Source organism: Lemur catta, chromosome 26, assembly GCF_020740605.2.
Source record: "Lemur catta isolate mLemCat1 chromosome 26, mLemCat1.pri, whole genome shotgun sequence".
In the NCBI taxonomy this organism is placed as follows: Eukaryota; Metazoa; Chordata; class Mammalia; order Primates; family Lemuridae; genus Lemur; species Lemur catta.
In genome coordinates this window covers 8,464,884-8,481,729 of record NC_059153.1, presented here as the reverse complement: position 1 = coordinate 8,481,729, position 16,846 = coordinate 8,464,884, and positions in this window count along the sequence as shown.

The window sequence follows — 16,846 nt, the reverse complement described above, 5'->3', positions numbered from 1 at the left end:
ATCCCTCACTTCAAAGGATCTGAGGCAGATGAAAATTAAAATAACAAGCTATCATCTTTACTCATCATATTTGTAAAATATAATTAAAGAATGATATTAAAAAATAAAATAAAGTACTAGAAAAATAAAATAGAAACAAGACATGTAAAATGCAAATTCATTTTATTAGATGCCAGAGACAGAAAATCACATTAAATATATTTATTACAAACATAATATAAGAAGAAAGAAATATAAATATTTTATACTTTGATCATGGAAAGTATGCAGTTGATTAACATAGATAATTATTTTCACAATTGATATATTTTGCCTACAATAGTCATAAGTGAAAAAATAGTGATTGTCCACATTAAACACCATACACACATAATGGACAGACCCATTTGTCACACTAAAACTCAAAATGTTGATATGTACAGTGTTTGTCCAACATGTGCATATAGTTTGACAATTGTAACTCAAAAATTTAATAAATGTTGCTTGTTAACTTTTCTAATCTGTTAGGTTGATAATACCACCAATACTAGAAAAGAAGCATATCTGTACTCTACCTATGTTTTGTTTAAGTAACTCTCAGATTAAAGTAATCTCATACAAAGATATTGAAGGGCAATAATAGTGATTTTTTTTATTCTTATTTCAGCATATTGTGGGGGTACAAAAGTTTAGGTTACGTATATTGCCCTTGCCCCTCCCCCAAGTCAGAGCTTCAAACAAGCAACTTCAGCAAATTTCTGACATTCATTTTGAAATTTTATACAAATAAAGCAAGTGTTGTATTTTCAAAATTCACCTTTAATCTTCCATCAAATTTGTATAATTTTCTTACATAATCATAATTAAATTTGAAGTATTTTTTTATATAAGAAATGAATATGAGGTTTTATATGCTTTTGAGTTACAGTTATCAAACTGACCTTAACCTATTACAAATTAAAACATGATCTTACTGCTGGTGGCTAGCAAGAATATTTTGCCACATGTAGCTGTCAAATTGCTGTAGACACTTCCAGATGTTTGCTTTCAATTTATTTTCTTAAGTTGTTGAAAATAATATGAAATTGTTTGTGGACCAGCAGTACTTCATGAACCACACTCTGAATAGCATTAACCCAGAACACAGACTCTGCTTTAGCATTTTTGCTTTCCTCATTATACCACTTTGAGTGATTAAAAAACTGCAGTTTGAGTTTCCGTTTCATTCTCTGACTTCAAATCTTTTGCTGGCCCCTGTATAGAATAAAGGGGCATCTCTTGAGCATTGAACATAGACACAAAACTTATGTGAATTACACTCTGTTAAAAAAAGAGTTAGACATACAGCAAGCACAAAGAACATGCTTTATATACTTCAGGGTCACTTTAATTCTTGACCAGAAAGGGAAAGAAACATCTGGGAAAGGAGGTCATTTTTTAAAGTGAACACATCTTGGACTGTGCTGATTTTTTCTCCTGGAGATAAGGACAGGAACACTAAGAATGAAAAATCTCTGTGCCATTAGCAGTTATAAATTCTCCTTTATTATAATATACATGTTTTGATTAGCCAGTTATTCCACATTCTTCCATCTTTTTATTTAATTCACGTCATTTTAATTTTTCGTGTATGTATTACTTACAGGAAATGGAGCAGAATGTGCCCTAAGGGGTCAGCGGTGGGACTCAGTAAATGCAACAATCATTTTGCTTCCTTTGAAAGGACCAATTAGCATAGCCCATGCTAAAATCATTGTCCATCATTGTCAATTATTAGTCAGAATTACTGGATTTTAAACTAAAACTTAAGGGAAATTTGAACTTCAGTCAAATGTATGATGCTTCAGTAGGTTGACATTCTTGCTTTGGTATTTGGGAGAAAGTATGCCAGGTTTCCTGGATCATATTTGTGATGGATACATTCTATTTTCCCCATCAGATTTCTTCTCCAGCCTTCTACAAACCTGGTCAGGGCTCCCCAAAGCAGCCTTTGAGGACTGTGTAAACAAACCACTTGGCCTTCTGTGGCTTTGGCCAGTGACAGGTATCTTCAGAAGGAGGGGAGAGTGAGAATGAGTTATTTATCCCCCTGCCTTTTTATCTGTCCTATCACCTTACACGGGCCATTTGGCATCCTGGCTCCTATGAAGCAACCTTATTTACAGAGCTTTTTTTCCCCTTAATGCTCCAATAATTGCTTTCTGCCTTCATGCCCTTAGTCCTGCAGATGGTAAAATATGTCCTACTCTTGGTAAGTCTCATAACACTACATTCTTTCTCATGTTTTACTTATACTTTGCCAACAATATGTACATAGTTAAATGGTCCATGAATCCCTCAATTTGATTATGCCATCTGTGCCCTGCCAGGTCACTGACTAATATGAGAATTAATATTAGGAGTCACTTCAGGAAAAAAATCAAAATTCAATTATGTATTTCAGTAACATACACGTTTTAAGATCACACAAATAAGTTCCTTATGAATTGTTATGAAGCTATGATAAGGAAAATAGTGTGGTATTGGCCCAAGTATGAAAAACAGACCCAAGAAATCGACCAGCAGGTAGAGTTACTTGATTAATGGCAAGGAACCACTGAAATTCCATGAGGAAAGAATGGTCTTTACCATGAATATCACTGGGTAAATATGATATAGAAGAAAGTAAAACCTGACCCCTTCTTCTTGTCTTGCAAACCAATTAATTTGATATGAATAACAGACTTAAATGTGAAAGCTTAAAAACAAAGCTTCTATAAGAAGACAATGAAAAATATCATTATGACCTCTTCTAGGAAAATATTTTTCAATATGTCATAAAAAGCACCATTTGTAAAGTAAAAGAATATGGTTAGCATTGGCAGAATATAGCTGTGATGCATAAATCAGGGGAACTACTGGCATGTCAGTTTATAAAGAAAGCCCGCAAATCAGAAACAAAGCGCCTGAGCCTGGCGGTCAGTCACGCTGTGTCAGCGCGGCCCAACTGTAGGACTCACTCAGGCCAGCGCTGCTCCGGGTGTCGCTGCGACAGCATTTACAGAGTTAACGTCGCGTCTGCAGTCGGCTTGCAGGAGATTCCGCTCGCACTGCCCAGCGCGGGCCTCTCCCGGTCAGCTGGGGTCGCCAAGAGCGAACCCCGGAGTCGCCAAGAGCGACCCCGAAGCTGCCCCGAAGGGAAACTCGGCCTCCGCACCGCAGTCGCCGTGTCCTGCGTTTCCGGCCTACCCATCCGCCCACGGATTTCAGCCTTCGCAGCCCCTGTAGTTGTGTGAGCCGCCTTCCCCACGGAAACGCTTCTCCGGAGAGACTTTCCGGGAGAGACTTTCTGGGAGAGACTTTCTGGGAGAGACTTTCTGGGAGAGACTTTCCGGGAGAGACTTTCCGGGAGAGACTATCTGGGAGAGACTTTCTGGGAGAGGCTTTCTGGGAGAGACTATCTGGGAGAGACTTTCTGGGAGAGACTTTGTGGGAGAGACTTTCTGGGAGAGACTATCTGGGAGAGACTTTCCGGGAGAGACTTTCTGGGAGAGACTTTCTGGGAGAGACTTTCTGGGAGAGACTTTGTGGGAGAGACTTTGTAGGAGAGACTTTCTGGGAGAGACTTTCTGGGAGAGACTTTCTGGGAGAGACTTTCCGGGAGAGACTTTCCGGGAGAGACTATCTGGGAGAGACTTTCTGGGAGAGACTTTGTGGGAGAGACTTTCTGGGAGAGACTATCTGGGAGAGACTTTCCGGGAGAGACTTTCTGGGAGAGACTTTCTGGGAGAGACTTTCTGGGAGAGACTTTCTGGGAGAGACTTTGTGGGAGAGACTTTGTAGGAGAGACTTTCTGGGAGAGACTTTCTGGGAGAGACTTTCTGGGAGAGACTTTCCGGGAGAGACTTTCCGGGAGAGACTATCTGGGAGAGACTTTCTGGGAGAGGCTTTCTGGGAGAGACTATCTGGGAGAGACTTTCTGGGAGAGACTTTGTGGGAGAGACTTTCTGGGAGAGACTATCTGGGAGAGACTTTCCGGGAGAGACTTTCTGGGAGAGACTTTCTGGGAGAGACTTTCTGGGAGAGACTATCTGGGAGAGACTTTCTGGGAGAGACTTTCTGGGAGAGACTTTCTGGGAGAGACTTTCTGGGAGAGGCTCTGAGCGCTCGACCAGCAAACACCCAACTCCCGCGCGACCCGAGCTCCCGTCGCGAGCTGCTCGCAGAAGCCGTCGTGCTTAGTCCCGCGCGCTCCGCCACCGAAGGGCGACAAGGTCAGGCCCCGCAGGCCACCTGAGGAAGTGGCCCAGCGCCCGCGGCCCCACGCCTGCGACCTTGCCTTCCCGCTCCCAGCCGGCCCTTGGCGTCGCGGGGCGCGGCCCGCAGTCGGCTGACCGAGGGCGGGAAACCTGCGCCTGATCCCGGGCCCCGCAGCAGCCGCGGGCCGCGCCGCAGGGCAGCCGGGTTCGCGTGAGCAAGACCCCCTCGGACACCGTGCGTGGTCTGCGGTGAGCCAGCTGGAGGCCTTGCGAGGATGAAGGGAGGCTTCCTGGAGAAGGAATTCTGCCTCAAGCCTGCAACAGAGAAACCCCGCCCAAGACTCCGGCCTTCCAGTTTGTCTGGCGTGGTTCAGACTGGCCTGTGCCCACGGTCACATGAGCCAGCTCCTCCACACAGACCTCTTAGTGTATGTGCATGCACTGTTAGAGCCGGTTCCCCTCGGCCCCGGGAACAGAAAGACAGAGTCACTGAGGCTGCAAAGGCAAAGGAGTTTTATTTTGACTAGCTCGAGCTAGGGTCCAAGTCCCAGAGCACCAACGCAGTGGTCTCTTTACGAACCAGGACCCCGCCCTGGGGTAAAAACAAAGCTTTTATACTTTTTTTTTTGCTGGAGTCTGTTGCTAGTTATTTCTGATAAGAGACTCTTTCCCAAGAGATTCCCTCCCAGGAGATTCTCTCCCCAAGGACACTCGCCCTGCACAGCCGGCCTCCCTATCAGGAAGCCACCTGCGGTGCAGTTTTTTTCTTTTTTTTTAACTGCATTTGAGCATGGTTTTAGCTCTTTATCGTAATCAAGCAATAAGCAAGCAAGCTTTGTGTACAGAAGCAGAATTTGGCTGTTAGCTAAGAGCAAAAAAAAACAAGTCACCATCAAACAAACTAAAATATTGTTTTAGTCCTACTCTACATTCCCCCCCTTTTCTTCGTACCTACGAGCACTCTTGCTCATGCGTGGGGTCTTGTATTTTATGAGCCTTCTATGTCTTTCATCTCTAAGCTCTGGTACTGCTGTCGCAAAACCATTAATTGTACAGTGCTAACCCGTTCTTTTACAAAGGCAACCAGCCTATTTAGGATACATGGCCCAATAGTGAGAATGAGCAGGATTACAATTAGGGGTCCTAGTATAGTGGAAAGCAAAGTAGTTAGCCAAGGGGAGCTATTGAACCGTGACTCAAACCATCTTTTTCTTTGTTTACGCTCACGCTTTCACTTTGCTAGTCCCTCTCTGACTTTAGCCATGGTATCTCTAATTACTCCAGTGTGGTCAGCGTAAAAGCAGCACTCTTCTCCAAGGGCCACACATAGCCCTCCCTGTTGGAGGAATACAAGGTCCAGTCCCCTCCAGTTTTGCAGCACCACCTCAGACAGTGAGCTTAGGGACTTTTTTAAAGGGGAGATGGATTTTTTTAAATTCTGGTTATGTCTTTATCTACGGCGGCCCTTAGATGGTCAAATCCTCTATGTTGCATGGCTAAGGCTGAGATCCCTGTCCCTGCTCCTATTACACCCAGGCCAAAAAGGGTAGCCACGATTATTGCTGTAAAGGGCTCTCTCTTTTTTTTTAACTAACCCAGCTCTGCCTGTGCCCTTTGTCCATGCATCGTATACTATCTCTTCTTGATGGTAGATAACCTTAGGGAATACTAGCACCTGGACACAGAATTTCTTAGACTCATTAAACACAGACAGGCTGAGACATGGAGTCAGGCCTACTTCAGAACAGAGCCACCACCCATTGAGTGCAGGAACGATCCATTTTGTCTTTTTAGTCGGGTTTACCAAAGGGTGGATTTTGGCACAGAACTGTGTATGACTGGGGGGTACCTTTCCTATACAGATTCTACTCTCCATCATTGGTGGTCACACAACTCCAGGATGCACAGTAGAGGGACTTAATTTTTCCACATGTGCATCTCATTTTCCCTGTTCTAAATCCTGGACATATATAAAAAATAAACCCATTTTTACTTAACTGTATCCGGGCCTGGCGTTGAGTAAATTTGCCATCTTGGCGTCACACCATCCCCCCCCCCGCGGTTCCTCCTATCCACCTGTTGTGCTTTGCAGGGTTATAGTCCACGTCAATGCCCGGTAATTGTTCTAAGTTGAAATATAGGTCCAGCCACCAAGTGTTTAGTGGGGTCGTCCCTGAAGTCCTATTATAAACTTTATGGGTTTCCAAGTTAGTGATTTTCCAGGTGAGGTTATAAGGCACGTGGGGATTTGGATCAGTCACTAGCGTTCCCACAAGAGTCACAATTATAACAGTCACCACAAGCATCTTTGTTCCAGGCACTTTTATCACTGGGCCACATGAGTCAGTCTGGTCATTAGAGGATTTCTTGGGTCCATCGAGGCCTTTCACTGGTCGCGCTGTTGTTCCTGGTCACTCTTGCTGGCAGGTTTCATGTGAGAGTGGTGTATCCAGGTCACCACACCCTCAACCTTTAGGGCAGTGGGGGTGACAAGAATAATCTGAAAAGGTCCCTTCCACTTGGGCTCCAAGGTTTTGTTATTATGCCTTTTTACCCACCCCCAATCTCCCAGCTGGTAAAGGGTGTCCGGTAACTTCTCTCTCCCCCTGTTGGTAAAAAGCTCGGAGTGCAGGCCAAATCTGGCCCTGAACTCGCTGTAGTGCCTGTACAGCCTGTAGCACTTCTCTTGGGGCTTCAGGCGCAGCCCCAGAAGTTATTCTTGGCACTACTGGTGGAGGAGCACCATACACAATCTCAAAGGGGGTTAGGCCTAAATGATAGGGGGTGTTCCGTGCTCGGAACAGGGTGAAGGGAAGGAGGGTCACTCAGTCTCCACCAGTCTCTAGGACCAATTTAGTCAAAGTCTCCTTCAGGGTTCTGTTCATTTTTTCTACCTGCCCTGAGCTCTGGGGATTATATGCACAATGTAATTTCCAATCTGTCCCCAGCGCCCAGGCTAGTCCCTGACTAACTTGACTTGTGAAGGCTGGTCCATTGTCAGACCCTATGCTCTCCGGCAGCCCATACCTGGGAACTATTTCCTCTAATATTTTCTTTGCCACTATTAAAGCAGTTTCTCCTTTAGTAGGAAAGGCTTCTACCCACCCTGAGAAGGTATCTACCATGACCAGTAAGTATTTGTACCCATATTTCCCTGGTCTTACCTCTGTAAAATCTATTTCCCAAAACAACCCAGGTTGCCTCCCCCGTTCGCTGGTACCTGTATGGGTCCCTCTGACCTTCCCCGGCTGCATAACCTGGCAGACACGGCAGTTTTTGACAATGTCCTCTGCCGTCTTCTCTTGTGATTTGAATCTGAGTCGTGCCGTGGCCAGCAGCTGTAACATCTTCTTTTTGCCAAGATGCGTTGTCTGGTGCAAGTGCCCTAGTAGGTGATTCCCTAAGGCCTCAGGGACTATCAGGCGATGTTCTCCGTCTTGGAACCAACCATCCTTGTTCGGCGTCGCCTGCAGCTTCTCTGTGGCCCACCTTATGTCCGTGCTGGAATAGTCCTGCTGGGGGGGCATCTTTCCCATCCCAGGGGGCGGCAAGCTCAGATGCAAAACATCGGTTAGTACCGGCCCCTCCTCAGCCCTTTTTGCCTCAATGTCCACGGCCCGGTTGCCCCTGGCCTCAAGGGAGTCCCCCCTCAAGGGAGTGCCCCGGGGTATGGACCACAGCCACTGCCTTGGGTAGCAGGATGGCTTCCAGTAATTGGAGTATTTCCGATTTGTGCTTAATCTCCTTGCCTTCAGCTGTAACGAAGCCCCTTTCTCTGTAGAGGGCTCCGTGTATATGCACTGTCCCGAAGCCACAGTGGCTGTCAGTATACACCGTCAGCCTCTTCCCCTGGGCCCGGCGAAGGGCTTCTGTCAATGCGACCAGTTCGGCCTTCTGGGCCGAGGTCCCCTGTGGAAGGCGTGTGGCCCAGATAAGCCTGCCTTGCTCATCTACTATGGCCGCCCCTGCGTACCTGTGTCCGTCCCGGACGAAGCTGCTCCCATCTGTGAACCAGATCAGGTCACTGTTTGTGAGGGGGCGGTCTTGCAGGTCACTCCGGGCCATCTGGGTCTCGGCCGGGATCTCAAGGCAGCTGTGTTCAGGCATTGTTGGCACCGGATCTGGCAGAAGCGTGGCTGGGTTCAGGATGGCAGGAGTCCGGAATCCGATGCGAGGGGCGTCTAACAGAAGCCCCTGGTAGTGAGTCAGCCTCGCGTTTGTAATCCATCGCCCCAGCGGCTGCTTCAAGATCCCCTCTATGGCGTGAGGGGTGGTGATGTGCAGACGCTGGCCCAGGGTGAGCTTGTCGGCGTCTGACCAGCAAAGCGGTAGCTGCAATGATTCGCAGACACGCAGGCCACCCTGCTGCCACCGGGTCTAGCTTTTTGGACAGGTACGCCACGGGCCACCTCCAAGGTCCTAGTGTCTGCGTAAGCACCCCCTTGGCTATTCCCTTTCTCTCATCTATAAACAGGTGGAACTCCTTTGTGAGGTCAGGGAGTGCCAAGGCCGGGGCCTCTAACATAGCTTTTTTTAGGACCCGGAAGGCGTCTTCCATCTGCATAGTCCATTCCCATGTCTGGCCCACTTTACAACCTTCATATAAGGGCCGAGCTTTTTCTGCAAAACCTGGGATCCAGAGACGGCAGTACCCTACTGATCCCAGGAATTCTCGCACTTCTTGACATGAAGTTGGGGTGGGAATCCCTAACAGTCTGTTTCATTGCCTCAGTCAGCCGTCGCTGACCTTCTTTTATTTTATATCCTAGATAAGTGACTTCTTTGCAGATCTGGGCCTTTTTAGCACTGGCCCGATATCCCCGTTCACTTAGCACCCTAAGCAGGTCCTTAGTGCCCTCCAAGCAGGTCTGTGGGGTTGGGGCAGCTAGTAGCAGATCATCTACATACTGCAGCAAAGTCACTTTTGGGTGGTTGGCACGGTATTCACCCAAATCATCGTGAAGGGCCTCATTGAACAAGGTGGGTGAGTTTTTAAACCCTTGAGGCAGCCTTGTCCAGGTCAGTTGCCCCTGAATTCCCCTTTCCTCATCTTGCCATTCAAAGGCAAATATTTCCTGGCTGCGCGGGGCTACTGCCAAACTGAAGAAAGCATCCTTTAAATCCAGGACAGTGTACCAGGTTTGTGTTGGGGGAAGGGAGCTTAGCAGGGTATAAGGGTTGGGAACCGTAGGGTGGATGTCTAGGACCCGCGCATTGACCTCCCTGAGGTCCTGCACAGGCCGATAATCTTTCCCACCCGGTTTCCTCACTGGCAACAACGGAGTGTTCCAAGCTGACTGGCACTTTCGGAGGATTCCAGCATCTAGAAGCCTTCGAATGTGGGGCGTTATGCCCGTCTTGGCCTCCTGGGGCATAGGATATTGGCTGACCCGGGCTGGTTCAGCTCCTGGTTTCAGTTCAATATAGAGAGGCGGCCGATGCTTTGCCCATCCTGCTCCCCCTGTCTCAGCCCAGGCTTCAGGAAACTCGTGAAGCCAGTAGCTCATTTCCCCTTCCTGATTGACCTTCATGGGCTGATACAGTCGGTACTCGTCTTCCTGAGCCAAGGTCAGGATTTGAGTAACCCGGGGGCTACTGATAAGATTGCCTTTATTATTAGTTATTATTATTCCTTCTTCTTCAAAGTAGATACGGGCCTTTAATATTTTGAGTATGTCCCTTCCTAATAATGGGGTGGGGCATTCTGGAATGACCATAAAAGCATGACTCACTTGCCCCGAGCTCAAATCTAACTTTAGTTGAGTGGTCCATTGGTAGGGCTAAGTTCCAGTCACCCCCTGTACCCAGCTAATCTTATTGGATAGTTTTCCAGTAGTTTTGGTAATCACCGAGTATTCTGCCCCTGTGTCCACCAGGAAGCTAACTGGGTTCCCCTCCACTTGCAAAGTTACCCTGGGCTCGGGGAGGGGCACCGAACCCGGTCTTCCCTGTTCACTATCTTCTTCTTGCCCTGCTAGTAAGACTCTCTTAGGCAATGCTCTCCTCCCTGGGCCCCCCTTTTTCTTGGGACATTCTCTAGCCCAGTGTCCGTGCTCCTTGCAGTGGGCGCACTGATCCTTGCCTAGTCTTTCCCTCCGGGGTCGTTCTTTGCCATCTGCCCCTGACTGTCCCCTTCCCATGGCTGCAAGTAGGATCTTAGCCATCTCCTTATTTGCCTTACGTGCCTCACCCACCTGGAACTTCCTATCTTCCTGTCTCATTCTTTCTAACTTTTCTTCTGGCGTCTCCCTATTGTTATAGACTTTTTCCGCCACTTCCAGCAGGTCTTTCAAAGTTTTCTCACTCAGCCTTTCTATTTTCTGCACTTTACGCCTAATGTCAGGGGCTGCCTGGTTAACAAAAGCCATCATTACTGCCGCCTTGCTCTTTTCTGCAGTGGGATCTATGGGAGTGTACTGTCTGAAAGCCTTCATAATCCTCTCTAGATAAGCCACTGGACTCTCCTCGGGCCCCTGTCGAACAACCCCTACCTTAGCCAAATTGGTCGGCTTCCGTGCCGCCGCTCAGAGTCTGGCGGTAGACCCGGAGACGCTCCCTACCCTCAGCCTCATTGTAGTCCCATGGTGGCCGTTCAAGGGGAAAGGTCTGGTCGATGACTCGAGGATTGGTGGTAGGCCTGCCATCTTCACCAGGGACTAGCTTTCAGGCTTCTCCCTGGATTCGCTCCCTCTCTTCTGTGGTGAACAGCACCTTAAGCAACTGTTGACAATCGTCCCATGTGGGCTGATGAGTGAAAAGGACCGAATCTAACAGGTTAATTAGGTCCCTTGGATTATCAGAGAATTCGCATTTTGAGATTTCCAATTATAAAGATCACTGGTGGAGAAGGGCCAGTACTGATGCACCTGTTCTCCATCCATTCCCGGGGGTCCCACAGCCCTCAAGGGAAGTGCTCTCACTGGTTCAGGATCTGGAGTTCGTCCAGTCTGTTGTCTAGTGCCATACGCCGGACCCCCTGTTGGAGGTCCTGTTCCCTTTTGGGCTGCGGGAGCCGCAGGAGCCACCTGAGCCACTCTGGGATTATAGGGTGGGGGTGTATGCCACTCTAAATCCATTAAATCTGCATACAGGTTAGAGTCTGGCAGTACAGGTCTTGTGGGCTGAGGATCCTGTTCCCCACTCTTCCCCACCTCCTTGGTAACTAAGGCTTGTGTCTTCTCCCTTGATGCTGGCAGGAGGGCCCTTAGCCCAGGTGGCGGATTCTGGACCAAATCCTGCCAGACTGTAATACAGGGGACTTGGTCTGGACGGTCGTGATGGCCATAGACTATCCCTTTTACCTTTTCAATAATCACAGCATCAAATGTTCCTTCCTGTGGCCATCCTACCCCGAAGTCTGGCCACTCTGTCTCACACAAGGTGATAAATTTCTTTTTCTTTACATCCAAGGAAAGGCTGTGTGCCCTTTCCTTAGCATCTTTGAAATGATCAATGAGGATAGATAGAGGCGTTGTCTGAGTCTGACCCATGCTCACAAGGGTATTAGGGAAGGGAGTCCACTCAGGTGTCCGCCTGGCTGCGTCCCTCGCGGGAACTTAGGCGCGTCTTGGCTAAGGTGTACCCGTATAGAGCCCGGGCCTGGTCACTCCTTTTTAGGGGAGTGAATCACCGTTATGCCGTACGACGTCGCCACAGAAACGCAGGTTAGGACCCACTCAGATTCCGTAGCCGTAGCCGTGGAACCTCATACAGTCACGCTTCACTCACTCAGTCAGACAGACAGACTTTACCTCTTAGAAGGGAGGGTCGATCCGGAGCCACGCTAGGACTCCCACTACGACCCAGTAGAAGAATGTAAATGCACACTTCTGTGGAGTACTCCAAGACTGGGGTGCTACAGTGTATAGACCGACACCAAACACCAGGGCTAGTGAACAGAGGAGGAAGAGCTGCACCCAGAATACTGCACCTTCCAAGACCAGGGGCGTCATAGAAGCGAAAAAACACAGATGAGACGACAAAGTAAGGACAACGGGGAGCAAAACAAAGACAGAATGACAGACAGCGGACCCGGACTTATCCCCGCGCGGGGGGGGGCCTCCCGCAACAGACAACTTAGCTGGCTACCCTTTGGATTCCTCGTCAAACGGATCCACCTGGTTTCGCCTTTCCAAACACCGTTTCCACCGAGTGGCCCCGGACTTATCCCCCTCTCGGGAGTGCCTCCCACTGACTGCCGAGTGGCCCCAGACTTACCTCCCCTCTCGGGAGTGCCTCCCACTGACCGCCGAGTGGCCCCGGACTTATCCCCCTCTCGGGAGTGCCTCCCACTGACTGCCGAGTGGCCCCGGACTTACCTCCCCTCTCGGGAGTGCCTCCCACTGACTGCCGAGTGGCCCCGGACTCATCTCCCCTCTCGGGAGTGCCTCCCACTGACTGCCGAGTGGCCCCGGACTCATCTCCCCTCTCGGGAGTGCCTCCCACTGACTACCGAGTGGCCCCGGACTTATCCCCCTCTCGGGAGTGCCTCCCACTGGCTGCCGAGTGGCCCCGGACTTATCCCCCTCTCGGGAGTGCCTCCCACTGACTGCCGAGTGGCCCCGGACTTATCCCCCTCTCGGGAGTGCCTCCCACTGACTGCCGAGTGGCCCCAGACTTACCTCCCCTCTCGGGAGTGCCTCCCACTGACTGCCGAGTGGCCCCGGACTTATCCCCCTCTCGGGAGTGCCTCCCACTGACTACCGAGTGGCCCCGGACTCATCTCCCCTCTCGGGAGTGCCTCCCACTGACTACCGAGTGGCCCCGGACTTATCGCCCTCTCGGGAGTGCCTCCCACTGACTACCGAGTGGCCCCAGACTTACCTCCCCTCTCGGGAGTGCCTCCCACTGACTACCGAGTGGCCCCAGACTTACCTCCCCTCTCGGGAGTGCCTCCCACTGACTGCCGAGTGGCCCCGGACTCATCTCCCCTCTCGGGAGTGCCTCCCACTGACTGCCGAGTGGCCCCGGACTCATCCCCCTCTCGGGAGTGCCTCCCACTGACTGCCGAGTGGCCCCGGACTTATCCCCCTCTCGGGAGTGCCTCCCACTGACTGCCGAGTGGCCCCGGACTTATCCCCCTCTCGGGAGTGCCTCCCACTGACTGGAAACAAAAAGAAGCGAAACCAACCGTGGGGGTGACAGACGTCTCCTGTCACTCCTGACCGGCGACCCATCAGCGCGTCCGCCTAAGTCTTCTGCTGGTCTCTTTCCAGGGCCCAATCACCTACACCGTACGGATTTCAAGAGTTCCGACTCCTCCTCGGATCCAGATTCTGTTCCGGGGAGGTTTGGGATCCCGGACGAGCCCCCAAAATGTTAGAGCTGGATTCCCTCAGTCCCGGGAACAGAATGACAGAGTCACTGAGGCTGTAAAAGGCAAAGGAGTTTATTGACTAGTTCGAACTAGGGTCCAAGCCCCGAGCACCAACGCAGTGGTTTCTTTCCATGGGCAGGGACCCCGCGCAGCGGGAGTACAGGTCTTTTATATTCTTTGCTGGAATTCATTACAGCCAGTTACCTCTGACAAGGGGACATACGCCCCTCATAAGCTTATTCACGTATTGATCAGGCTTTGGCCCCCTTATCAGTAAGCTATTCGTGGTTGTTTTTCTCTAACTACATTGGAGCTTTTTTTTTTTAGCTCTCTATCACAACCAAGCGTTAAGCAAGCAAGCCTTGTATACAAAAGCAGACTTTGGCTGTTAGCTATAAGTCAAGCAAGCAAACCTTGTATACAAAAGCGGACTTTGGCTGTTAGCTATAAGTTAAGCAAGCAAGCCTTGTATACAAAAGCGGACTTTGGCTGTTAGCTATAAGTTAAGCAAGCAAACCTTGTATACAAAAGCGGACTTTGGCTGTTAGCTATAAGTTAAACAAGCAAGCCTTGTATACAAAAGTGGACTTTGGCTGTTAGCTATAAGTTAAGCAAGCCATCACAGAATTAACTAAAATATTGTTTCAGTCCTGTTCTACACCCTGACCGGTGATCGGTGCCAGCCTGCTTGTCTGTGTGGGCCTGGCTCTAGCCCGGACGGGCACTCGGGGCATGCTCTCTGTATGAATGCACAGATGAATACCACCAATACAAAGTGACATTACCGGGAAAGAAGGCCACACCCAGTGAACCCCACTTTGAAATAAACTAGGAGAATGTTAGCAGAAGAGAGTAGGCCACATGGTCCTGAACAGAGGCTCCTAGAAGGCAGTGGCACTTGATGCCCGACACTGTGTTTGCCATCGTGAGCTACTGCCATGCGATGGAGAGCAGAGCTGTCACGTCTCTTGGAATACCTGTGCGCTTTCTTCAGAGGCATCAGACGAGTAGAAAGTGGTAATGGAATGACATCTCTTTTGAGTTTTCAGTGAATTAGAAATCTTTCTCAGAGCTTTTGACGTCCCTTTAAAAATACTAACATCAACAAGGAACCACCAACATGGACGAGCCCAAAGAAAATTTCTAATGGAGAATCGTGGCATTTTAGAGCTAAGATGAGCCTGTCCCAGTGTCTCATTCTTCACCCTAATTTTACCAAAGAGGGTCAGCTACTCGCTGCCAGCTAGAGACAGAGAGTCCCCCGGCTCAGTGTTTTGGAGAATCTCAAGCTTCAGTTGCCACCAAAGTCATGTGTATATGACACCTAAAGGCTGCACTGTCAGCCAGAGCTGCAGAGGAGACTGAGAGCAAATTCACACGTAAAGACCACCTACTACCAGCTCATCACCGCTGATGCTGGCCCCGAGCTGGGCATGCCCACACTGAGCTGCATGTCAGTGTGTCAAGTTATTTGTTTGGTGTCGTCTAAATTAGTTCTGCCATGCTGATACATTGACCTGATTTGAGCTCGAATGCCTTCATGATCGCAGGCCTGGCTGACAAGTGCTGTGTCAAAGTGTTGGGTCTGCCTCGGTGTTCCCTGGTCCTCAGTTCCCAGCCTTGGGGACGAGTCCTGGTATTGAGCTGAGCCAATGATGGAGTGATCATAAACACAAAGCCATCCCACACACGCAGCGTGTATTGCAAAGCGAGAGTACGTCTCAGAGGGAGGGATGGGTCATTCTCCATGAGTGGAGAAAACCGGAAGTCTTAGCACACACTGTCTTTCATATGCTCACTAGTGTGTCCCGCTCTCTCCTAGGTGACTGACAGGCTGGGGTTACATAACAGTTTGGGGTTATATAACAGTTTCCTTTCTAGACATGCTTCTTCCCAGAATCCTTCATCAGAAACCTACCAGGGTTCAAAACTATAACGGTAATTAGATTGTAATGAGTCCTAGGTCAGTTGAAGTCACTAGGAGCTCCTCACTGCACTTGCTCCCTCCAGGAAAAAGTTCTCTGGTCACAGGTATCTGATACTACAGTTTCTTTTCTGCGTTCTGATTTGTCCCCGCTCTCCACCTTTAGCCACTTCCCCTGCCTGCCTTGCCCCCTGTTTGCCTGCCACACAGACCTAACAAAAGCGAGGACACACAGGTCTGAGCCCTGCTGGCCCTGGGGTGGGGGCCTAAAGGAGGTCTCAGATTTGTATTTACACTGTCAGCCCAGTAGGCAGCGTATGGAGACACGGTGGTAGGAGAGCTGTAATATTTATGTTACATTATATTTACTTAATATATAGCTATAGAAATATTTATTTCCTATAGTTATATAAATGTGTTACATATTAGTTTGATTTAATATGAAATTACATTTCATATTATATGCATATATACACACACAGTTCGTGATGGGGTATACTTTCCCTGAGCTCATCTATTTCATATCTCATGGGCCTTTTAAAGGAAAGTAATCTGCCATTTTAAAAAAAAATTTTTAAATTATTGATCTTAAATCAATAATCTAAAACTTTAATGTGGATCTAAAATTCCTTGAGGACAAAAGTTTGGAAGAAATTGTTCAGCACGAGAATTCCACTTGCATTATTGAAGGACAACATACCCATTTACAAAGTCAATGCATTTTCATCTAAAACGCTGCATGCATTCCAGAAAAAAAAAATACGTCCTGGAGAAGCAGTTTCTTTTTTGCAATTAATTTTATCTTTCTCTGACTGTTTTTGGTTGACTAATCATGAGAAATCTCCCCTCGATGAGGGAATTCTAACTTTGATGGGGAAAAGAAAACTCCCAATTTCTCTTTAAGAGGAAGCCTGTGCCTCAGACGTGTAATCACCTTCCTGGAAGAACAGCATCTCCTGATTAGTGGATTTTTTTAAACTCAAAAAATTAGTCTTTTAATGTTTAAAAATCAAAACTGTTGCTAGAATTTATAAAGTGAACATATTTTAAAGATTACCTTTGTACGTTAAATGTCAACGTGGAAAAAATGTTATGATGGAGCTAAGCGTTGATGTCATAAAATTGAGTTTTTTACATTTAAAAATATATCTGTGGGCTGGAGTATTTAATGTCAGAGAGGCCTCTAAGGTGCTCCCCAGGACAGCAGAAGGTGTGGTCCAAGCCCTCTAACAGCAGCCCTGAAGATGCTCCATATCTCGATCAGTCAAGTATTCAAAGTCTGAACCCTCGAATATTGTGCACTACATGCAAATTATACTCCAGTCAAAAAAAAAGAAAGGCAGAGTGAGTCAGTGAGTGGAGCAGAGCCAGCTGCTCTCCCTGTCCCAG